The 27,028-nt window shown below is 30.9% G+C and overlaps 1 protein-coding gene and 1 long non-coding RNA gene across 2 annotated transcripts in view; one reads left to right on the top strand and one right to left on the bottom strand.

Moving 5' to 3' along the window:
- Positions 1-27,028, top strand: part of LOC126733652 (uncharacterized) — a 148,565-nt gene that overhangs the window by 94,823 nt on the left and 26,714 nt on the right. The window lies entirely within an intron of this gene.
- Positions 1,066-27,028, bottom strand: part of LOC126733655 (uncharacterized) — a 56,530-nt gene continuing 30,567 nt past the window's right edge. Inside the window, exons 2-3 of the long non-coding RNA XR_007659807.1 lie at positions 6,870-7,008; positions 1,066-1,344 (exon numbers count right to left, since the gene is read on the bottom strand). This is a non-coding gene — a long non-coding RNA (uncharacterized LOC126733655). The remainder of the gene's footprint in view (positions 1,345-6,869; positions 7,009-27,028) is intronic.

The raw sequence follows: 27,028 nt of genomic DNA, 5'->3' as shown, positions 1-27,028 counted from the left end.
TTCACCAGTATTATTATTATTATTATTGTTATTTCAAATACCTTGAGAGATATTTTCACGAATTTAGTAGAAAATATCGTGAATTTGGCCCCCGGGGGGATTCTGGGGCCGGGCCCCCAGTTGACCCACGGTGCAACCATATTCGAGACCCACTGGCACAGATTCTTCTTCAGACACGGTGGAACAGCGGCTCGCATTTCGTATTTGGCACCTAATTAGGGATTTATTAATTTTATTAGTTTATCGATACCGTATAAGGTTTGTTGGCGTGAGAGTAGATTGTTTAGTAGTAAAATATTCTAAAGCGACAAGATCAATGTTAAAAGGTTTCTTCGGTTATAAATTGAACATTTTATCATAAAAAATTAATTTATTATTAGAAAGTAGTTTTTAACTAATCCTTTTTATTTTCATTTAAATTTACTTACGTTAGCATACTGTAGTAATTCACCGCTATTTGCAATAAAAGAATACAAAATTCCTAAAATCAAGATGCCATAAGTTAATAAGGACTCATTCAGTGATTTATAAAAACTATCAGCAGTAATTTAGAAATTCTCGTAGTTGAACAAATTTATGTATATGGGCTCCTACTTTTTTTGCTATAAACAATAAGTGTTCGTCTATGGTAATAATAATTCCTAGATATTTAATAGTCAAAGTCAAAAGTGTTTTTTTTAGTCGAAAAACATACATATTTTCATTGATAAAGCATAGGTAAGGCTATATAACTAAACTGAATGTAGGAGACAAAGCTAAAAAATATAAGATGAGTCTATCCTTTATACATTTCTTTACCGTGGGTTGGGTTAGATTGGGTTGGGGAACTATTTTAAGAAAAATGCATTTAAAGTCTATTGAAGTTTCAAAGTTCGACAAGAAAGGTAGACAATTATTTTATGTGGGTCTATTTGTAATCTTGGTAGTTATTTCTTGCATTTAGCTTATTTTTTTATTTTATAATTCAATATATTTTTTTAATTTGAAAAATTAACTTTAGCAGACCATTTTTATTATAAACTTTTTTGTTTTTAGGCGTTCAAATATAAAACTAAAAGTGATTTAGAAAGCACTTTATTAAACTTAAACCTGAAAAATCTTTTAAGAAAAACAAACAAACGAAACCCTATTCCTTATCCGAACATAACAAGTCTACATATTCTGTAACTTCGTCATCATCTTCTTCTATAGTTTCATCTGGTAACTATCCTTCTAGCTTCCTCACTAATGTTTTCTTTTTTCCTATTCCAATAGTTTTAAAGCTTGTTGTTTTGTAAGAATACATACATGTATAAAACGGCATTTAAGGATCCAATTGTTGTGCTAATCCAATGTTGATTTGTGCTAAAAAGAAAATGTATCTGCCTCTTTTGAATTAAAAAAAAAACTGAATCTGGTTACATGGTTATCAATATTTTTTAGGGTCACTTATAAAGTGATTTAACTGAGCGAAACTTCGGTTTCATGAGCATGTCACAGAAAAGCTCCGAAAAGCCTATGGTGCTCTTAAACTTATTTATGATCAAAGAAAATTTTTAAATCAAAAATTTAAAAAAACATCTATGTGACGCCTTAGTGCTATCCAACTTTAACCACTGTGATACATTATATGACCCATATTTGGATCAGTTTGATTCTCGTAGAATTCAGAAAGTACAAAATGCGTGCCTTCGCCTTATTTTCGAGATACGCCGCAGAAATCGGATCTGTCATAAGCTTATAGACATCGGCTGGCTTAATATGTACAACCGCAGAAAACTACACTTCATTTCGTTGGGCTACAAGGTAATAAAATTTAAATCTCCCCAATACTTGTATGATAGAGCAGATTTTAGAATTAACAACAATAATCGTAACTTACGCAATTTACATCTTCTTACTATTCCTCGACGCAGAAAAGAACTTTTTAAACGAAGCTTTTCATATAATTTGACTTCCAGTTTGAATTTCTTAAAGATTACATCATTTGATCTGGCCTGTTCTACTTTTCAAAGAAAAACTAGAGACATTCTGTTTTTACGTTAGTAAATAGAGTTGGTCTTTTATTTTGATTTTCATTTTTTGTGTGATGTCGCTGAATGTGTTTTTGTATTTTTAAGTTTCAATTGTTATGATCTGTAATTTGAAATATTGGTACTGGTTGTAGAGCAACTTTTTTTTAATGTTATATTTTTTACATTTTTTTAGAGAGCGTCTAAACAGTATCTGGTCTGCGTACCAGAATACTGACGTAACACGGCCTTTTATTTTTCATAGACATTGTGTAATTCTAAATTTTTATATTGTATTTTGTACTTGTTTATAAAAAGTAATAAATTTTGTTTATTATTATTATTATTATTATTATAAAAGTTTTCCCTTTTCATCTCATGGACAGTAAACTTTTTCGCAGATTCTTGAATTACGGTCTTCCAACGTTCTGGGATAAAAATTTGCGGAATTTTGCATTTAACCTTCTCAATCATGCCAAAATCCTGGTCACACTCCATAAACGTATGTCCGAGAATTTGTGATGAATTTCTTGAATTTTAGTAAATTTTACTAGAAACTTAAATAATTTTGCTGTATTTTTATTTTTGTTTATAAGGAGTCTAAGGATACTATTATAGTGATATTTTGAGGTAGAAGTTCAGTAATAGTCCAGGCGAATTGTACCAATTTTAAGCAAAAAAGGAAAAAATTGTTATCCGGAAACTAACGACGGGAAAAGGTTTGGGGGGGGTATCAGGAATGAGAAAAAAATTCATGCAGGAGCAGGTTAAGGGAAGTAAAGTTTTGGGGGGGGGGGGTGAAAAGGCGTGGAAAATTGTACCTTTTCGATTTGCGGCGAAAGTTGACGTCAAAGAAAAAAATGTATAATGGAAAAGTTGTAGATAATAAAAAAATCTACAACTTTTATAGAGGCCACTGTGTGACATAACCTCAAAATTTCCAAGAAAATCGCGAAAAATTGCTGTTTTTTAATTTTTTTGTTTTTTATTTTTCATTTTCGGAAAAAACACACTGATTTTGATCAAACTTGGCAAAAAGATACTTTCATGTGTCCTTAAAAACCACAAATTTTTTTGAGACCGAAATATTAAAAATTTTCCGAGATATTAAGTTTTTAAAAAAAAATGACTTTTTTTCAATTAAAATTTGTCCTTCAAAAAATCGATATATATATACAAAAAAAAGATATTTCTAAAATGTATCGGCAGATTGTTGTTGCTCCTGATCATCAGGACTATCATCGCATTCTTTGGCGATTCTCTCCAGATGAACCTGTCCAGGACTTCCGTATCAAAAGACTGGTTTATGGTTTAACTTGTTCCCCCTATATTGCTATTAAAATTGGCCGATGATGAAACAGCTACCTATCCATTGGCAGCTGAAGCTATTCGCTCTAGCATGTACGTAGATCATCGCTCAATTACACCATTGAATTCTACGGGAAAAAATACAAAAAAACATATATTTTGTTATTTGATCGTAAAGTTAATTTCTTGATAATATTACTATAAACATTCGATTGCATTGATGTACTTAATACTCCGGCTACTAAGGGGCGTGGGATCTCATTGATTTTACTATTTTTACGATTAAATTTCACATTACTTAATATTTTACAATGTGCTGAGTCTATTTTCGAAGGTTACTGTGCCCAAATTCGCTTTCTTCAAGGCCGCATGACTAAATTTTTGGCAAAATAGACAGTTTTTCCTAATTTTCCAAAAAAAAATTAATACATTATCGGCTTACCGACTTATAATAATGCATTTTAATATTTTTAAAACTGAAATAATCAATCACAGTATTTGATTGGATGGTATAACAGAAAAAATACACAATAAATTTTATGAAAAAAAGGAATGTTTGAAATTATTTATTATTAAATGTATTACAATCAATGTGTTTTATTAAAGTAAATAATTAAAATTATCATTTTCTTATCTAAAATATTTTTTTATTGACTTTATTTATAAAAATCTATTAAGCTAATCTCGGTCTTTTCACTAAATTCATCGCTGCATCGTCATCCTGTAATTGATCGATTGCTCTGAGTCTACATTTTCTTGATTCAAGGAAATACTTGGTTGCTCGAATGCATGCACAGTGTTTTCAGAATCACTAACATCATCTTCAATTACTTGTACGTTGGAGCATTTTCCTGTGTGTTCACATTGTGTGCACAATACGGTGCATTTCAAACCGTGTTTACGACATCCACAACGGTTGCTTGAACAATTTGTTTTGCAACAATAAGATATTTTTTTTAATAGCTCTTTAGGTATTAGTGAGATGTCTGTAAAACGAGGCACGAGCATTTTACAGTTATTCACAGCTACTTCTTTCCAGCCCCACTTCGTCGCATTTATTTCATTTCCAAGCCACTTTTGCAGCTGATAATACGATCTGTATGAGTGTTGTGTAGCTACTCCAACAGTTGGTGGTAATTTTTCCAATTGAAAGGTTGTCTTTGCAGTCAATACTTTGTATCGCTGAAATCTTAAATCGTCTAGAGATGATGTGGTATCCTTAGCGTTATAAACTGATGCAATTAAAGCGCAACCATTTCGAGCAATAGTTCTTGGATCTGTATTGGGCTCGTAAAAAGGTTTTATTAAATCTGATAAGTTCCGAGTTTTTATAAGCAAATCGACCGTGATTTTTTTACCTTTACCTGCAAAACCAGATATGGTATCGCATCCAGTGAAGCAATGTAAAAAAGCGACAATAGACCGATAACATTCAAACTTAAAAGAGTAAATACTGTCACTTACATTGCCTCCTCCTGCTTTAAGGAAAAAAATCGGTGCATTTGCCGAATTGAATTAATTCAACAAAACTAAAAGGTCGATATCTTGGCCAACTACAACAACAGTTTTTTATATTCGTCAACTCCTGTTACGGAGCTTTCAATTTTGTGGCTCAGCGATCTCTACTGCTGTCTTTATAAACATAGCATCTGCATCTTCTTTTGCTTGTTGAACAGTATAGCCTTCAAACTTCAATGCTGTAGATAACTGCTTTATCAATTTAATTTTATTTTTATCGTTTGACAAAAATTCTTGAGCAATTGTTATTTTTGTGTGAGATTCAAGACGAAAAGAAGGAAAGTTTGAAGAACTTTTTCGTCTTAAACGTTTCATTGCTTTTGTCGAAACTGCAGTGGAATGTTCTTTACCTGCCTCATCGTCTATGTACCCATCAAATACGAAGCAGCTGTTTTCGGCATAATGATTTCTTACAAAAGCCAGGTATTTGTTGATAATAACTTCAACCGTATCATTTTTTACCCAAACAACTTACTGTGATTGATTATTTCAATTTTAAAAATATTAAAATGCATTATTATAAGTTGGTAAGCCAATAATGTATAATTTTTTTTTGGAAAATTAGGAAAAACTGTCTATTTTCCCAAAAATTTAGTCATACGGCCTTGAAGAAAGCGAATTTGGGCACAGTAACCTTCGAAAATAGACTCAGCACATTGTAAAATAATAAATAATGTAAAATTTAATCGTAAAAATAGTAAAATCAATGAGATCCCAAGCCCCTTAGTAGCCGGAGTATTAAGTATATCAATGCAATCGAATGTTTATGGTAATATTATCAAGAAATTAACTTTACGATCAAATAACAAAATATATGTTTTTTTGTATTTTTTCCCGTAGAATTCAATGGTGTAATCAGATTTTTTGTTTTTTAAAAAATTTAAACAAATTCTTAAAAATTATTGTAGAAATTTTTTTGAAAAAAAATTTTTTTTAGTTTTTTGCATTTTTGAGCACATTTTTAAATAGCAAGTCTATTTTTTTAAAACTTTATCTGAAAGTAGATAAAAAAACAAACAAAATGAGACCTGGATGAACCTCCTACGACAATTTTTTGAAGAACAAATTTTAATTGAAAAAATCGTAATTTTTTTTAAAACTTAATATCTTGGAAAATTTTCAATATTTGGGTCTGAAAAAATTTGTGGTTTTTAAGAACACATGAAAGTATCTTTTTGCCAAGTTTTATCAAAATCAGTGTGTTTTTCCGAAAATGAACAGCAATTTTTCGCGATTTTCTTGGAAATTTTGAGGTTATGTCACAAAGCGGCCTCTATAACAGTTGTAGATTTTTTTATTGTCTACAACTTTTCCATTATACATTTTTTTCTTTGACGTCAACTTTCGCCGCAAATCGAAAAGGTACAATTTTTCACCCCCCCCAAAAGTTTACTTCCCTTAACCTGCTCCTGCATGAATTTTTTTCTCGTTCCTGATACCCCCCCAAACCTTTTCCCGTCGTTAGTTTCCGGATAACAATTTTTTCCCCAAAAAGTACAATTCGCCTAGACTATAATAAAATAACATACATATGCGTACATATACATATGGCGATTTACTAGTTACCAAATTATGTTTACAGAACTCCAGAGTAGCCTCAGGTAAAATAATTTCGAGGTCATTATAAGTGGGGTGAGTAAAGCTTGCTGAAGATCAAAGCATACCACATACGTGTCAGTAGAATCTTTATTATCTAGAACATCTGACTTGTTAGTGGTCATTATACCTTTTCAGCTTTTTTAATTTAATCTTTGGAATGTTTAATAATATTTGCATAGCTATCACACATACTGCACGTGTCGGAATTAGGGCGGTAAAATCTAAGATTAAATTCCATATTAAATATAAATCTATAATAAGACTCTGTCACAGGAGTAGCATTGTTTTCCTTGCAATTTTCCTTGTACAAACTACATATATTTTTTAAGTTCAGCTCTGAGGCCTTGGTGTTTAAATATGATTTTCTGAAATATTACTGTATATATAACTGAGACCTGTCCTTGGGAAACATTTGTAAATGTTCCATAACTAGTTTTCAGACAATCAACATACCTTAATCCCTCGATCTTATCCATACATGCACATCAATTTGTTTATCAATATTTGATGTTCAATCTGGTCAAAAGCCTTGCTGAAACCTTTGTATATCGCATCTAGTTGGCATTTTTCATTAATAGTTGCACACACCTGCCTGGAAAAACAACAAAGATTAGTAATCCAGGATTGACCTACGAAAATCCGTGTATAGATAATCGAGAACGAGTTTTGAAAAAATATCACGGTAGAGGATTGTTTCAAATAAATTGCATAGAATCGAGATAGTAGTCGGTAGTTTCAATCACCCTTCTTAAATATAGGGCACACTCTTGCGGTCGTCCACATGTCAGAAAATGTCACAGTATGGATTATTAGCTTGAATATATAACTTATATATTAAAAATATCATGATAGAATGAAATATGGTATATGAATGAATAAGATAAATTGTAGATACTTTATTTGTTTTTTGTTTGTTGTATATTTTCTTCTGTACGACTTATGGTTTATCAGAGCAATAAACTAGCTCTCAGTAGAGAATTCTAAGAAGAGCTCCTCTAAGTAGAGGATTTTTAATTTTTAGGTTTTCCACTACTAACGACTGACAAAAAATAAAGCCTAAGTGGATTTTCGTTAAAATTTTAATACCAGATTTATTTTGTATCTTTTTTAAAGGGATTTTATGTAAAATATTAATTTTTGAACTCTTAGTATTTTAGAAAAATATTATTGTATACACTAATGTTTACGATATATATTTCTAGAAGAATATAAAAATAACAAGAAAGGGAATGTTTATATGAAAATTGTCGGGCTTCTCATCGTTGCTTTGTGGCTTTATACAGTGTGTGTCAGCCAAATGGAATAAATTAGCTAATAAATTTTTATACTGAGAGTATCAGATAACGGTGGCCAATACCAACTTGCTTAGTTTAAACATAACACCCTGTATGTTAATTAATTTTTAGATTCCTCAGATCATTTTAGACTATTTCGGAAATATTAAATAAAATTCAAAAAATAACATTTAGAAAAGAAAATTATTTATTTGCCGAAAATTGTTACAACATATGCAAAAACTTATACATAATACAAATCTAAACAATAATGTCAATGTAGGAGATGTTCAAAATGCTCGCCACGAACGTCTTGGCAACACCCTACCCGTAAATAGAAATTTCTTCCAACGGTACTCAACATCTCAGGTGTGATCGATCTAATTGCCAGGGTTATTCGTCTTCGTAAGTCAGCTAAATCAGTGGGTTTAGTTTTGTATACAATAGTTTTCACATATCCCCATAAGAAAAAGTCTAATGGCGTCAGATCGGGAGACCGTGCTGGCCATTCCATCGATCCACCGATTTGGAAATATTTGCTTGCGGTAGTGGGGTGGTGCTCTATGTTGTTGAATCCATATTCGCTGAAACTTGTGGGTTTCCTGGATCAGGATATAAGTTGGCAGTACATTATTTTGAAGCAATTCTAAATAATTATCGCCATTTAAATTGCTCTCGATAAAAAAGGGACCTATGATCTGTTCTTCAATAATTCCTGCCCACACGTTAACCTTTTCAGGGTAATGAGTATTGTCTTCTCTCGTCCAGCGAGGATTTTTCCTGGACTAATAGCGGCAATTTTGATGATTGGCGTGACCGTGAAGAGTAAAGGTGCACTCATCAGAAAACATAACATGTTCTAATTGGATCACATTGTTGTCTAACATTGCCATCATTTGTTCACAAAAATACATTCTCCTATTAAAATCGTCTTCCGTGAGCTCCTGGGTGGGTATAATTTTATAGGGATGCATTTTGTTTTCTTTTAATATTCTAATAACCGATAAATAGCTAATATCGAGTACTGAGACTGCTTGGGATTTCCTCAAACTCAAGCATAACAGCCAATTTGGTATCCTCACTTATTGCATTGGCAGCTGCTTTTTTTACCTGCCTAACATGGCCCAGCTCGCGGAATTGCTTTTCTATTTTACTAATTGTCTCTTGGGTTAAAGGCGGCAAATTTGGAAATTTTTCGTGAAATAAGCGAGCTACTTCCATTTGCGTCCGTGAATTATCTCCATAGCCAATCATCTGTAGAATTGTTATTTTGTGCATTTCTGTTAAATGAACCATTTTTCTAGCTATAGTTAATGAAATTCAAACGACTATAGCACTGACTGTGTTATGTTTAAACCAAGCAAGTTGGTATTGACCGTTATCTGATACACCCTGTATAAAAAGTTTTTATGAAAAAAAATGACGTGTTCGAGCGTTTTTTCCAACACGCTTCCATCTATTTATTAGCTAATTTATTCCATTTGGCTGACAGACACTCTATATCATAAAACAGGGTTATCATTTTCGACAACTAACTACGACATTTTTAATTTTGAACCTGGACTCACATTTTTAACAATATTGCCTTACATACTTCACTTCTATTAGAAATATCATGATAATTCCTGTACACAATCCTTAACGACAAAGCTAGGATCCCGTGGACATCTGTGGTAATTTTCTTTTTCAGGGATCTACCAGCACTAAAAATGTCATCTGTGGCCAATTTTCTCTGGCCCCTTCTATAAACTAAATGAGTCCTTTATAGATACAGGAATTCGTGACGTACCCTTTTTACTATGAACAAATGATAAATGATTGATGGATCAGAATGTATATTTTCCTCTGCTTGTCTTATTGATATTTGCTAACAAATATAATATAGTTCAAACCACTCACCACGGTAAAAGTATGAAGGTATTTGTAGCAAAAGATTAACAATAAGGAAGAATCCCGTAGGCCAACTTTTGAAAAGACCAAAAAGTAAATGAACACTTGCAATAGTCCTAGTATCAATGGTTAAATTTTCGACTAATCCCTAAATTTTCTATGATTCTCATGGATAATAATCTGAAATTATCATGCATGTTAATTTAAATGCCACTCCCTGAATCCTTAAAGGTAACCCTCTAGAGTAGTTAGGTGGTCTTCAAATGATATACTCGTTTAAAGTGGGACTTTTTATAATATACTCTTAACATAATAAAATAAAATTCTCTGCCCGTACGCTCATGGTATCTCAAACTTATCTCCATACACCGATTACCGTTGTTATCCGGCTTCCTGGTCATTTTTTTTCTTCACTTGTCAGATAGTCTTAATTTTATTCGGACAGGCGAAATCTACAACCCAGGCACAGGTGAAATATTCAGCCATAATAACCAGTTCCACGAGACGACCGAAGAAACAGGTTGTATTAAGGCTCTTTTTTTTTTTTTTTGGTTGACTTAAACTCTTTGCGGACATGTTTATTACGTTCGGTTTTTAACTGGTCATACACGACGCACTGGAATGTCGAGCATTCTTAGATCTAGTGAGCGAGATGGCCTGATAAGAGGCTGACGATGGCGAAAGGTAGTGATTAGTTCATAAGTTGCCTCTAGGCAAGCATTTTGGTGTATGTATGCATGATTCATGTTCCTACAGCCCCATTATTGACCTAAGTAGCATTTACTTCTTGGCAATTCGAGGTTATTATGATTAGGGGTCATTTTGTCATAGGAAACAATATAAGAAGTTGTTATAGTAAGTGTTTTTTTCCAGTTGTCAAGGCATTTCTTAGTAAAAAAGACTTAATTCTAAGAGTAATTTTTATCAGAACAGGTGCAAGACTAATTATCAATTCTTTCCTGTTTTTACACAAAAATTTAAATAATCAATAAGATTTACTCTTGGAATGCCTTTAAGCAAATAAGGAACTCACTTTATTTACTTATTTAAATACAAGATTGCTTCTTCTATCTTTACTTTCCTACAGATAGAATAAGCAATCCAATAATAGGAAAGTACAAAATATTTAAGCGAATTTAGGTACACGTAAGCGCTTCGCCAATTGTTGCACTTTTACTAACCTAAGTAACTTATTTATTTATTAATCTCTTCACAATCATAAAAAAAAAACATAACACTAAAGACAATAAGAACACTACCTCTCCTTGCAAAACTACAGTCGGTCAAAATGAAACTCGTACACTCGTGTAACTTTACTACTTTTTAACAACAACAAAATAAAAGCAAAACAAAATTTTTACATGAAGAAATTAAACTTGAAAATAAATGAAATAATTTTATATTCTCGTACACCATTAAAAATATGCAAAAAAAAATATTTTGTCGGCAGTCCCTTATTTTTTTTAACATCTTCCAATCCATTGGACATTGACCGCACTATTTATTCACAATATTCAGGTCCTAGAATATTGAACGACTAGAATTAGTAAACAACAACTTTGTTTGCGATAAAATGAAAATCCTGCAGTGTCCCACTACTTATTTATTAAACATTCAGTTTTTTTAAATTCCCGACATATTTCGGATACAGTGGTGTCCATCATCAGGATATAAAAGGTTTAAAATTGGTATCAGATATACGCCCCAGGGTTTGATTCCATGTCAAAAAAACCTATAATTTATTATTATTGTTTGGTTAAATTAATTATATTATTTTTAATTTTATTTGTTTACATTCTGTTGTTGACAGAACTTTGTCTAAGGTCAACATGTGCACTGGGGCAAGGGGTTGTTTTGTTAACAAACATGTTCTCAAATTCTCTATTCCAAATGAAGCACTTTTCAGCTTAGACTCTGTCAGAAAGAGTAGACATAGTATCCATTTAAGTTATGCATATTCTTTGCGAAAATTGTTACGTTTGCATGATTGACAAATATTTAGGTGTATAACACTTGAATATCTTATAAAACCAGTTTTACATCTAAGACAAGAATATATTTTTGAGTGTCAGGTATTGTAAGAAAAATTGTGATAACTGTAAAGTAAGTAATGAAATCTTAATTAGCAAATATGAGGCTTGAATTTCTAATACTGAATCTAGATATTATTCTAGGCTGTCCAAATTTTTAAAGGTTTTTAAGGATCCACATAACCAGGTTACATCAATTTAATAGCAGGTTGAATTTAGACGCTTTTAACTATTTATTTAACTTCTTTTTAATCCAGGTTATAAGCTTCATCTGTTAAAAGAGGTAAGTTGTAAAGAGTAAAGCTGAAGATCACATCACCTAATATATCTGTACCGTCTTCCTCTTTATTGACTTTTCCTGGCTATTCTTCTTTGGACTTACTTCCTATTCAAGGACTTTCACTAAAGATAGTAGACATTTTATCCATTTAAGTTATGCATATTTGTGTTTCTTCATTAACAAATAACCTTTATTTCAGTTTATGTTTTATCTCGTTAATTTTGCAAATTTTGTTTATAAATTTGTCATGTTTGCATGAATGATAAATATTTCAAATATTTATAGATATGTTTCAAAAATGTTCTATTTGCTCACATATAAAACTCGTCCCGGTTTTTTTTCACCAAAATTTTTTTTTTCGAAATCGAAATAACTATACCAGCGTCTTCTTTAAACCATTTACATTACGAAAATACCGGGTTATAACGAGATTCAAGCCGAACTAACTGAATGACAGCACTTTGAAAATTAGGAAAAAGTCATTTTTCGACCTCGTTTTTGAGGCCAAAAATGGGCTCCAAAAAAGCGATATCTTAGCTATTATCAGAGCTACGACCTTGCAAATGGTCTCGCTGGATTCAGAAAGACAAAACTAAGACAAAATCGTTGGAATTTTCCAGATCGGACCAGTAAAAGCCGAGATATCGCACTCCAAAGTTTGGGTTTTTTCGTTTTTCGGGTAAAGAAAATTTGGGTGAAAAAAATCGATACGAGAGGGGATATCGATTTTTTTCACCCAAATTTTTTTTTCGAAATTGAACTTACTATTCCAGCGTCTTCTTTAGACCACTTACATTACGAAAATACCGGGTTATAACGAGATTCGAGTCGAACTAACTGAATGACAGCACTTTGAAAATTAGGAAAAAGTCATTTTTCGACCTCGTTTTTGAGGCCAAAAATGGGCTTCAAAAATCCGATATCTCAGCTACTATTAGAGCTATGACCTTGCAAATGGTCTCGTTGGATTCAGAAAGACAAAATTAAGACAAACCCGTTGGAATTTTCCAGATCGGACCAGTAGAAGCCGAGATATTGACCTAACTTCAGAATATAGTTTATCTCGTTAATTTTGGGAGATTTGATTATAGATTTGCCACGCCTACCAATTTAGGAATGTAGCACATACATATTTTATGAATCCAGTTTTACATCTAAGACAACAGATCTAATCAAGTTTGATTGTAATTTTATTATATTTCTGAAATAGTTCTTTATTAAAAATAGTTTATATTTCAGGTACTTTAAAAAAAAGTGTAGAGTGAGTAATCAAATTTTACTGACAGCAAATATCAGGCTTCAATTGCTTAATATTGGAACTTCTGCTGAGTTGTCAATATAAGTATAACATAGAATAAGAATTTAGACATTATACTAGGCTCTCCAAAGAATTCAAGATTTTAGAGTTCCAACTATTCAGATTACTTCAATTTCCTATGAATGTCTTTAGATTTTCCAACTTAACAACTTGGGACTCGAAGCATGGGAGATTTTATACTTATTTCCTTTTTTTGCATTCAAGTAATGAACTTTAGTCGTTAAAAAAGCTAAGTTACGAAAGTAAGAATCAAGATTATGGACCGTTTTAATTATTCAGTTTATAAGATTCAGATGTTTGAAAGAGATACGTTCGAAAGTAAAAATTAACATGAAGATTGTCTTCCTCTCTACTGACTTTTTCTTTTTGTTCTTCTTTAAATTTATTTCCTATTACTGCATTAATAATTCTTTGGACTCTGCCATATTCTAATAATAAATAGTACACATTGTATCCATTTAAGTTATGCATATTTTTGTTTTTTTTTTAATAAAAAATAACCTTACCATCAGTTTATTAGCTCGTTAGTTTTACGAAATTTCTTTATTATTATTATGTCTATTTATTCGTATTGTTTCATAGTATTTTTTTTTTTTATTTATTTATAACATCATATTATAGTTACACAAATTTATGCAGTTATATTGCCCTAGATGCAAGCATCTGTATGGGAAGTAATAAATGAACAGTGTACAATAAACATTTTTCTTCTGTTCAACTTATTTAAAGAAAAAATATATACATTAACAAATATATACAGTTCCTAAGTATATTTATAAATTAATAACAGTGAGGTAATAAAGTACCTAAACAATTTAACAAGGGAAGGCATCTACTAATATTAGGATACAACAGACTTAAACTTATTAAGATTGTTTACAATATATTCCTTCACTATTTTTGAAAATTTTTTATTTTTGATGTTTCTAATATGTTTAGGTAATAAATTGTACAGTTTTGGTCCTATAAATTTAATGGATCTCTTTCCGAACTCACTATAGCATACAGGAAGAATTAGTTATCTTCATTAGATCTAGTGTTTTGGTTATGATTTATTGGATATCTAATATTTTCACGATTGTGTATGAAGCAACAAACAGTTATACAGAATAAAGTTCTTATGTTTATATAGGTTTCATTATAAATTTCTTTAGTAGGGTATAAGAATGGTTTTTTAAGAATTATTTTTAATATTTTATTCTGCATTATCTGAAGAGGATTTAAAGAATTGTAATGCATACTGCCCCAGAGTAATATTCCATATCTTAGTATTGATTCCACTAAAATTTGGTATATGGTTATAAGCATATTTCTGTCTAAAATATTTCTAATAGTGTAAAATTTGTAGACTAGGAAATTTAATTTTTTTGTTAAATGTGCAGTATGTAAGTCCCATTTCATGTTACTATCAATAATAATTCCTAAATACTTTACATTTGATGCTTCCTGTATTTTATCTGGTAGATTTTGAATATCTAAGTGTGTGAACAATGGTCGATTTATTTTAGTCTTTGAAAATGCAATATAGTTGGTTTTTTGGACATTTAATGTTAATTTGTATATATCAAGCCATTTTTTTACAAGCATAATTCAAATTTTCAGACAAAAGTCCATTTTTATCCAAAAACCCGGCTAGTCGCTCCCTTAAACACTTTTCGTACAATTTTGCGAAATTAGAAATTGTACTGATTGGTCTGTAATTATCAATTAAACTTTTGTCTCCAGATTTAAAAATGGGGGTTATAATGGATGTTTTAAAAGATTTAGGAATAATTCCGGTTTTATACATTTATTTTTATACGTTTATACATTTATCATGTTTGCATAGGTGACAAATATTTAGGTGTGTAGCACATAAATATCTTATAAAAACCAGTTTCAAATCCGAGTTTGTAGTTTTATTATATTTCTAAAATATTTCTGTATAAAATAATTTTTTGAGTATCAGGTAATGTAAACCCAAAAATCTCATCCATTATTCTCTAAGAGACCAACATACAAAATTGACGAAAAACAAAGAAAAACACAAAGTCACGGTCTCACAACATGTAATTAAACGGGCTACATGTGTTTCGCTCTAGTTAAAGCATCATCAGGCCTTTAGAAGCCATCCACACACTTCACAGTATATAAAAAAAAAAAATCATTTGAAATAATTTATGAAAATATAAATACGTTAATTATTTTACTATTTTTTTTGTATTTTCTAGTAAAAGTTGAATAGTAGGGTTACCTATGTCTAGTTTTTTAGTAGGTCATCTTGTTTGAGGGCCATTAAAATTTTTCTAGAATTTGTATACTTGCTTGCTTTGACTGTCAGTATTCTCTTGAAATTATGGATCTCTTTAGGCAAAAACAGTGAAGAAAATTCTAAGCATTTCTTAATTATTTCACAAGTCTTTAAAAGGGTCGCGTTTCGTGATACTTAAAACAACTTTAAACGTAAGTCAACGCGAGTCAAATTAGAGTTTTGGACGTTGTCAATAAAAGTATGTTCCTAAATTTCGTTACAATATGGTGTAATATTGTCAATAGATTAGTTACGAAGAGTAAAAATGAAGATCACATCGTATAATTCTTATTTTTCTTTGAACATTATCCTATTATATTAATTAATAGCAAATATGGTATCCATTTAAGTTATGCATATTTTTGTTATTACAACAACATATAATCTTAGGTTCACTTTATCTTTTATCTCGTTAATTTTGCAAAATTTGATTATATATTTGCCACGTTTGCACAGATGACAAATATTTAGGAGTGTAGCATATAAATATCTTATGAAACCAGTTTTACATCGGAGGAAATAAAGAGATTATTCTGTGCTTTTTAACAGTCCAAAGGGTCTTAGAGCATAACCAGAATAAATCTTAAATTTGATTTTAAAATTAGATTAAACTTGAGGTTAGAAGCCTGAGAGATTTTCTATTTATTTCTTTATTCGGATAATGAGCTTCAGTTATTAAAACACTTAAAATAATATGAAAAGTAAATATAAAGATATATACTCTTTCATTTATTTGCATGGTCTTCTTCGTCTTCCTCTTTATCGCCTTTTTTCTTATTCTTTTTTATTTTTAAATTTAGAGCCTATTGCAGGCTCTCTATTTAGAATTCTTTGGACTCCATGCACACAGGTAGCTTTTCCAGCCAACTAATAGGTGTTAAAATAGTTTTATAATACCGGCCTCTATTCGTGACTTTTTTACAAAAAAAAATGGTGAAACTGCTTGTTTTTAGGATCCAAAATTACGATATGTGAAGGTGACCAAGAAAAAAATAGATGAAGAAGCAGAAAAGTGATAAGAAATCATAGATCTTTGATGTGCTATTAAAAAGAATAAATATGATGAAGACTTTTACCAGGGATAGAAGTCAACTAATTTATTTTTTCTATAACATCATAAATATTATTATATTTGTTGATTCTATATAAAATTCTAAAACATTTGACATGCCATACTTTTTCATAATTCGAAAACTACAGTGTTTTTGACTTGTAGAGCCTATAAGTCAAAATTGATGAAAAAAAACACTGATCAGTTGATATGCAATTTAATAAGATTTTCAATTAATTAAATCAACGAAGGCCTGCTTTCAGAATTATATAATATATATAATCTGTGACACAATCGTAATCTTCGGCGGCTTTAATATTATTGTGGCAGATCCTGAAAGCAAAGTTTCAAAGTTACTGTATAATATTCTACATCCCTTTGATCTTTTTCAAATGCTAAGGAAGTTTTCTTCTTTATAAAGTTTATGTTTCAATTATCGAAATTAAGTATCGACAATCGTCAGATTCGTATATATGTTTTTATCATCTCTTTCTTCTTCAGCTAACAAAGCGTCGACGCCATTCCTATGAAAGTGATTAATATTTAATAGAAACGTCGATTATTGATCCGATTTCAAACTACTTATTTAATTTAGTAACTGGGTGTAACTCAAGTCATTTTTGTTTTTAATTATTTAAAAAGATATAAAATATAGAATGATAATTTACTCAAATCATACTTTATTGCAATTATTTTCATTAGCTGCCAAATTCTTTTCTTATAAAAGTGAGAGAAGTATAAAATTATCAATAGATATAATATAATAAATAATTTGTTCCGTTCGATTTGTCCGTTTTTGTTGACGATGTAATATTTTTATTAAATACACCATAGAAAATATCATCTGATACCCACTGATTTACAAAATTCAAATGCGCCTACGATTAGATTATTAAAACTTAATAAAAGAGGTTACAAATATGGATGTCCTCTTCCGTAACCACAATAGAAGATTTATTCGCGCTTATCCTACATTTAAGTTATTGTGTACAGTTAACAATGATACAAGACGGTTAATAATAGTTTTGGGCGAACAATAAGAGGAAAAAAATCACGAACAAGAACAGAAAAACGGTTTTATCATGTCGTGTGGTTAATTTCAAGATGAGCCCAATTTACCGTTGCCGTAGAAAAATACCGGCGTTTTACATTCTAAATAAAATCTGTATTGTTGTGACCAATTTATAATGTGTTACTTATTTTGTTGGGTATTATGTCATTTATAGTAAAAATTAATTTAAAAAATACTATTACATATGTTCAAATATTGAAAAGAAGAAGAAAATAGATTTTTTAACGATGATTTAATCTAAGTTCAATAAATCTTAAATGCGATAATTTACTTGAGGTATATTTTTTTATACTCAGGAGCTAAAGTTTGATCTGCCGATCTCTGAGGACTTCTATAGGAAATGAGATATATTATATAATAAGAATAAATATATGTAAATGCTGAATTCTCATTTATTTATTTTTATCCTAGTTTAATAAATAGAAGAGTATGGAAGCAAAGTGATTTTTTTCTGGTATAATTGGAGAAACCATTCCAGAAAACGCTATTTGCAGATGATCCAAACACTATTAAATAAATGAAACGATTATATAATGAAAAATTGGATTCCCATTTATATATCCTTATTTCAGTTTAATAAATAAAAAAGTATAAGAACAAAAATTCAGGTATATTGCATACGTTTTTACCATTTGAGAGCTATTACTTAAAAATGACTTTATTAAAGCTATGGCATGATTTGATAGTCCTATCTAGTGCAGTAATGCTAGCAACATGAGAATAAGCTTGGAATGAACGAGGAGCAAAGAAAGTTAAGTTTGGTTTATTGTAAGACCCACTATGTCATCACTAAAGCACTATACATTAGCTACAAAAATGAGATACACTGGATAAAACGGGTAAAAGAGAAGTTAATCGAAATTGTATCATGGAACGTACATTATAAATACGCATTCAATCCACATACAAATCTTTGGTTTCAGTGGTTTTTACTGTTTTATTTAGTTCTGCACATTTAGTCTTAACCCATTAAGGCCCAACTTTTTTTTTAATTTCTATTTGAGTTTTCGTTAATATGTTTGCTTTGGCTCAAAAAAATGCAAAAATTTTTTTTTTCATTTTTGGATCAATTTTTTGATCATTGGGTCAAAAAATAGACCGTCCTCATATGAGGACGCTGGGCTTATATAATATATATAAACCCATATTGAAATATAAAAAAAAAGTAAGTACATACAAAAACTTCATATATTACAAGATAAAACTAATGTACTGATAAAAAAATCAGAGGTGTTTATGAAACATGAATTAAAAAACGAATTTTTTTTATGAAAATTGTTAACACAATAAGGTACAGAAAGAGTGACATTACATTTCGAACCAAATGTGCGGGGTTTACTTTGGTATGTGTTAAATTGACATCTCATTTGCCTTTCCCTCTTGGCTACCAAGTGATTCTTGCCATCATATTTTACGTTTTCTGTAACATTACTCCGAGACGTATTTGACAAACTCAACGGACTACCAAAGGCTACTCTTCTTCCATGACCAATTTTTAGGTATGAATAAGCCACATCCATCCTGAAGTCTTGTATGGATTTTTTTTCTTTTCCGGTATGGATCATGTTATAGAGAATTGAGCTATTTACGATCGACATGTTTATCACTCGAGTAAAAAGGCACCAATACCATTTTTTGCCCCGTACTGATATGAGATATTTTTTAAGCAACCAATTATGGTGGTCCACTCCTCCCATATGCTTATTGTAGTTGGCAATCAAAAGAGGTTGTGCAAATGGAACACGACCACCTTCTTTTTTGTTTCACTCTTGTACAATAGTGGTTGGTAAAAGTATATCAAAGTTGGTTGCCACCGAAATGCACCTGCTATCATTCCATTTAACTACAAAAATTTTTTGGCTACTGTCAAAGTGCCAGTCATAGGCCCCTCTCGGTTCCTTCTCGAGTTCTTTGGATGACTTAGTGGGACCGTGGATGATCGATTTTCCCTCATGGTTCCTGTGGCTCGGAAGCCTTTTTCTTTTAAGCTACACAAGAGCCTGTAACTCGTAAAAAAGTTGTCAAAGAAAATAATGTGTCTTTCAGGATTTTTTACAGTTTCCAGCATACTTGTTACGACTCTAGTCCCTAGAGGAATCTTGGGCTCTGCTGTTGATTTATTATTATTGCCACAGTACAAAGCAAAGTTGTAACAATACCCATTATCACTACAAAGCGCCCATAATTTGTATCCAAATCGTATAGGCTGTTCTTTGATAAATTGCTTTAGGTCATGGTGTCCAAAATATTTTACAATCATCTCATCAATCGATAGAAATGTATGGAAAACTCCCCATTGCTGAAATTTAGTATTTATTGCCCCAAATAATGGCCTTATTTTGAATGATTTATAGTCTTTGTTATTATTTGCAAGAAAATTGTCAGCAAAGTGAAGACAAGATTTTATTTCTTTGTAAGCATTTCTGGAAAACGCATTTTTCACTAGAGGAACACCCAAATCTTCTCTTTCAGACCAATAGTCTCTTTCGCTAGGTAAGGCATGATAGCCAGAAAAAATCAAAAACCCGATAAAAAATTTGAGGTCTTTCGAAGTTACAAAAAAATCATGTTTATTTTTCTGTTAGGCGTATCTCATGATCTCTGTTTGAAGAAGATTATAAAGATCGTCATCAAAAAACTTCTCAAATATTTGTAGTGGTGTTAATTCCTGTAATTCTTCTTTTATTTTGTGGAAAACTTCGCCACAACCTTCTTCTTCAATATTTTCATACATGGGTTCTTCCTTAGTCCATTTTGGTGTCCAGGATTTAGTACTGCATGCAACTTTTTTCCTTTTTATGAAATTTGACAACGGTAGATCATCTTCCAATTCCCAATCATTTTATTCTTCTACTTGTATCTCCACAACCCCTGGGACGTCCTGGACATCAACCCCTAAGTCAATATCGTCTACGTCTGTCAATTCATCCAACTCGGGAGGTAATCGCGCAATATCAGCATCTATTTGGTTAGAATAGAGATATTCCACCGCATCGTCTAAGTTCTTAAAACTATGTCTATTCATTTTTTGCCAGTCTAAAAATAATTTAAAAAAAATATGTAATAACCCAATGTCCTCATTTGAGGACACAGAGATTTAGGTTAGGTTTTCGGCTAAAAAAATTCAACTAGAAATATCATAATATATTTACAATATTTCTACATCTCTTTGGTTGTAAAACACACTAAAGAAAGTATCTTACCCCTACTACTAAAGGAAATATGACCTATGGCCTATAGCAGGTCTTTCTAGTCAAAATCTTTAAGAAACAACGTGATTTTTGCCGGACAAGTAAACACAAACACTACTAAGTACCACCTGCAGAATATTGCGTAGGCATTGCTCTAATGCATTAGACAGCCGTCGGCAATCGCCAACCTACTCGGGCGCTCTTATCCCCAACAAATTTCTGGCGTCATCAAGTGATGACGCTGGGCGCTAATATGTTATGTTGTATTCTGAAAAAAAATTAATTTTGCATTTGAATTTATTGGTCAAAAATGACATATATATATATTGGTGTCTTAGGAAAGTGGTTCGCCCCTATAACTTTTTTAATTTTCAAGTTAAAAAAATGAAATTTGGCACGTGGGTCTAGCACCCAAATTGTCCCCTATTTTTTGTCACTTCCAGTTTAATCGGAAATAGGGTCATTTCCGATTTCTTATTTTAAATAGTATCCCCTAATTTTTTGGACATATTTTGATAGAAAATGACAGTCTAAGAAAAATTATACCCCATATGTCAACTTTTGACACCTAACCTTTGAATTATTTAATTTTTTATATTTCAATCTAGAGCGCTATGAATAATTTAAAATTGTTAACTTTACATCAAGTAGTCCTAGGAAAATATAATTGAATCTCTTTTGTTTTTCACAGCTTTCCTAGATGCGTCTAAAGTTTGCAAAATCATATTTTTGGCTATAACCCATTTTTTTTAAATGGAACCGGGGTGACTCATTACCATAATTAAAAAGTGTATATTTTTACAAATAATTTGATACCAGACAATCGATATTTGAAAATTCTGAATTTCCAAAAAAACAGTTTAGCGTCGCATACCTACCTAGTCTTTCCCAATTAAAAAACCCAAAGATTGCTGTGAATTAATAAAATATTTGTTTCCGTTTTAAATAGATTGTGTAGCGACTTTTAAGCATTCAGTAGCATTTGCGTAACATCTATTAAAAATCCAAGATTAACGATAAATTGGACTCTCACCCGTACCGTCTAATTATTAACGATAAATTGAAGAGCTTTTAAAGTGTTTTTTTTGTCAGTATTTATAATACAATAGTAAGTTGGCCTTGGATTTGACATATTATTATTGTCACGAATTGTCACGGCAACCTGTCAGTTTCTGATATAATTCGAGTTATTCAGACAATTTTTCCAGCAACAAATGGGTAGGCATTTTGAGCATTTTGTGCCTCAATAAATTATTTGACATGTCAACTGTCAAATAATTTATTTGTCCTTGAGTCCCATTTAAAATAAGAAAGTTAGGATCATTTCCGGTTAAACCGGAAGTGACAGAAAAAAACTGAATACGTCAGTCAATCCCAATTTGGATGCTACACCCACTTACAAAATTTCATTTTTTTAACTTAAAAATTTAAAAAGTTATAGGGGCGAACCACTTTCCTAAGACAGCCGGTACAACATTTTTTATATATAACCGATATAGTTATTTTTTACATATTTCAGTTATTTGAAGTCATTTTCAGTTAATTTAAAATCAATTTAAAATAATTAATTTGTTATTTAACAATTTTTCTCCGCATTTGTTTTTTATGGAGTCTTTACCTGTTTCATGATTTTGATTTCAACAGGTCAACCATTACTCCATGTTAACATAATAATTTTTATTCAAGTCATTAATATGATCAAATGGCATACAGTCGTGGTCATATAAATAGCACACCCTTAATTTTGCAAAAAAAAAATTCTCTATTAATTATTATAAAGAACTAATACCGCATTTTGAAACTTTAATCCAATTCTCAGTTGACGTGTCTCGGCGATTTTTTTAAAAAGTTTTTATAATGCCTTTTTGTCACCATTAAAAAAAGGTATAAAAATGTAACTTTTTTTCTGTAATTTTAGATCAAATTTACTGATCCCATTCGAAAGAGCAGGAAAAATTATATACCCCCTGAAAATTTCATGACAATTGAACCTTAAATAGTCTAGATATAAAATTTTAAAAATGACAAAAATCGCCTATTTTTGCAGAAATCGTGAAAAAAGCGCTATTTTTGCCATTTTTAAAATTTTATATCTAGACTATTTATTGGTCAATTGTCATGGAAAACTATATACCCCTTGAATATAAGGGGTATATAGTTTTTCCTGCTCTTTCGAATGGGTCCAGTAAATTTAAACTAAATCTACACAGAAAAAAGTTACATTTTTATATCTTTTTTTAATGGTGACAAAAAGGCATTATAAAAACATTTTTAAAAAATCGCCGAGACACGTCAACTGAGAATTGAATTAAAGTTTCAAAATGGGGTTTTAGTTCTTTATAATAATTGATACAACATTTTTTATTTACAAAATTTAGGGTGTGCTATTTATGTGACCGCCACTGTATATGCTTTGTATAATAAAGGCTATCTGACCACTACTCTGTGCTGACATAATAATTTTTATCCATGTCATTAATATGATCGGTCCGTCTATATGTTTCGTACAATAATGGCTAAGGTCAAAAATGTTTCCACATTCCTTCGTACACACCGTGTGAATTTCTATGCCAATTGCAAAAAAAAACATAAATTGCAGAATTTCAATTGGAGAAAAATAAATCGTTTTATTCCGTTAAACAATAAACAATTACGTGAAATGTTAACTAAGCCAAATTTAAGGTGTGTCAGCACATTTATGTATGTACCATTAGCCCAAAAAAAAAATTAAATTTTATTTTAATTTTTTACTACACCAAAAAGTATTTGCATTTAAGTGGTTACTATGTCCAAAATCAGTAAGTCGTCTCATTTATTAAAATTGAATTCCACTTAAAAATAATATGCAATTCAAATTAGGAGGATGCTTTAGATATTAGAGATTTCACGTGGTTTAAAACAACATAAATTGTATATCCACTGATAATTATAATAGTTTATTTAAAATATTTTTCATCAATATAAAATATATGAATAATTAGATGTACAGTGTACAGTAGCACATAAAATCAATAAAAATAAAAGGGACCATTTCTGAAAAAAATGCCCGAACCCGTCAATTTTAATATTTGGTTTAGGATTTTTCTATGTGGAAATTAAATATACAGGATGATTCAAAAAAAAAGATATGACATCATCAGTATGTTTTTTTAAATTGGAAACCACCATTTTTTAATGCAGAATCAGAGAGAACGCATTTTTTTACAAAGGATATAGTATGAATGAATAGTGGTTACATAAGCAATTTTGCACGAAAAATGATAATGTGCAATATGGCGCTAATATAACAAAATATTTCAGTTGTGGCTTTTCTTTATACACTTTGTCCTAAACTGTCTTTTGCTTTCAAATTTCCAGAATCATCACATACAATTAAGTTATGCAGAAACATAATGATTAACGAGCACTTCGTCTCTGCCATCATCCTTCAGCGAAAATCTTATCGTATTATTAGCATCCCACAAATAGCACTTTAATTGTAACTTTTGGCTAGATGACCGCCAGTTACTTCCTTTCATATCGTCATTTTAATCTGCTTTTAATATTATAGCACGAATATATCTAATGAACACTTTTCAAAGTGAAGTAATCGTTTCGCTGTAACGTTTGGATATTACGATGTTTTTTATTTTATTTGAGGTAATTAAAGGTCATATTATTTGCAGCATATAACTGTTCATAATTACAATACGGAAATTTTGACAAGTAATATATACCTATAAAGTAATCCGTATAATGATTTCACTAGGCTCATGCCAAACGTGCCAACTATACCGCTATTGTGTTGTCTTTTATGCGCTCATTGATTAATTTAAAAAAAACACTTTCCTAATTACGATTGAGACCCGAAACGTTTTATAACTGTTTATTTGACGTTCTAACTGCAAAGAAATATGCATAACTTAACGAAAAGTTATGGTCTTTTCCATAATTATTTGAAAACGATTTAATTATCGTTTATCATTCGACAGATTTGAAGAGAAGATGACGTAGAGGCTGAATTGCAACTGAATCCACACATTTTAAAATTCTTAGTTAATATACAGTGTGTTCAAGATAAGGATGTCTATCATGGAGATCTCGGCAGCTATAGGAGATACGAGGTTGATTAAATTAGGGAAAAGTTGCGCATTTTAAAGCCTAACAATACGCCGTTTAGAAAGTTTTAAAATTTCGAGTAGATCCGGAGATATTCGAGAAAAACCGAAATTTGCCGATTTCGTTTTTATTTTTTTCTGGCGTTATTTAAAGAGATATGGAAAAACAAAAGACACTTTTTATGAACGTTTCGTTTCGAAGAAACCATCATCACCTTAATTTTTTTATATGGCGCGTAAAAAAAGTACACCCTGTATAAGAAATGTTAAAAATTGTATTTTTATTAAATTCCAATGGTTTTGGTATAGTAGGTGGTGAAACGATGACGCTGAGTATGGTGTAGTAAGCTGCTATTAATATCTATAGCAGAGAGGTAAACAATGGTATGTCCATAAAAGGAATATTTAAAGCAATAAGGAAAATAAGTTGTTATGTTAATTCACTTTAAGATTTGAGTGATTATTCTACATTGTACGAAAGTGTAATTGGGGTAGTTAACTTATCGTTATAAAGGTTTTTATTAACCACTATTTTTAATTTATTTGAATTTGTATTTTAATTTTAATTTAGAAACTGTATCTTAATTTTGGACTTCCGACTTTTTACCCCTATTTGAAAAAACAGGTAATCATAAAAATTTAAGTTTTATGTTGCACAACCAATTTTATTTCTTTAGGTTGACATTATCAATGTACATAAATTTCTTTACAAAAAATGTTTTTTTAAAAAAAATTATTAAACAAATAAATTGGGATTCATAAAAGATAAAAAATCAATCGCTATCTTCTTCATCGGAACTATGTTGGCCTTTTGCTTTAGAAATCGGAAGATTTTTAAAAAAATATGAAATTGCTTAGGAACCCCCTCCAAACTTTTTATTAAAAAATCATGTTTTTTCTTTGTTATTCCCTTTAAGTTACTGCGCAGACTAGGCAATTCATTGGACAGTGGCATTGGATTTCGAACAGATCTGGTCACACATTTAAAGTTTTAAACTCTTCATCGTTAAATTTCAGTTTGTAAAATATAGTGCTAGGATGATCAGCTTTAATTCGAAAATATACAACTTTAGTTATCAAAAAGTCTTGCTTTTCAGTATTTTTCTTCTTATTAATAAAAGGAGAGTTAGGTTGACTATACAAATAGTCAACATGTTTAAAATCAGAAATATCTAGTTTTATAACAGTTGCGCCTGTGGATCTTATTAATTATTGCCAGTCCCAAGGAGTACATATTTCCATGGTTGGTTGCCTTTTTAAAGTCCTTTTAATGAGAGCGTGTACGTGATCAGCTTCCATGTGTTTATGACCCCTCAGTAAAAATTTGTGTTCAATAATTTTCAAGTTTGGACAAATTTTTAGTAGCCACAGATAACTGAGCATCATAATGATATTGCAGTTCTGGCTGGGGCAGTTGTCGGACCAAATAATTAAATGTTCTATAGTAGATCCAGCAAGAACCCTTACTGCCCATTTAATTACTGCTGATGCGATTTCGTTGCTCCCTCTTCCAGCTTCGGATTCATCCCATACTAAGCAGTATGACAAATTATTTGTTGAGTCATAAATAGTCAGGTTTAAAATACACAGCTTTAAGTAATAGAAGCTTTGATTATTTGAGTGGTACGGGGTGGGAAGACATTTTTGAAGATCTAGCATTCAAGTACTAAAATATTAGAAATTAACTATGAGCACTTTGCCGGTACTTTACGTTCCGCGGACTTACTACTGTTTACCATATTGCGACACTGGACGTAGTGAAGCGTATCAAGAGATACGTTCCTTTACCCCACTGATATGTGGAGATACTACATTTTCAAAGCTGAAAATACAGGCAACCCACAACGCAGGACTTACTATCTTTTACCATAATATAAAATTGAAGAAGTTCAGTTCGAAAATTATATTAACTCCATATCGAGTAAAAATGAAGTTACGACTGTTTACCTCTCTGGTACAGATATATATTAGCTATAAATTAATATATATATAGCTGTAGCATACTGACATATATGTTTCCAGAGTTCTGGAAAATTACTAAGGATTTCCCACTACCAAAAACTAAAAATGAGTTGACGGATTATAATGAATTACGGCCTATATCAATCTTATCACCATG

The sequence above is a fragment of the Anthonomus grandis genome, chromosome 2 (genome assembly GCF_022605725.1).
Source record: "Anthonomus grandis grandis chromosome 2, icAntGran1.3, whole genome shotgun sequence".
NCBI classification, from domain to species: Eukaryota; Metazoa; Arthropoda; class Insecta; order Coleoptera; family Curculionidae; genus Anthonomus; species Anthonomus grandis.
This window is presented reverse-complemented; position numbering and strand designations above follow the sequence as displayed.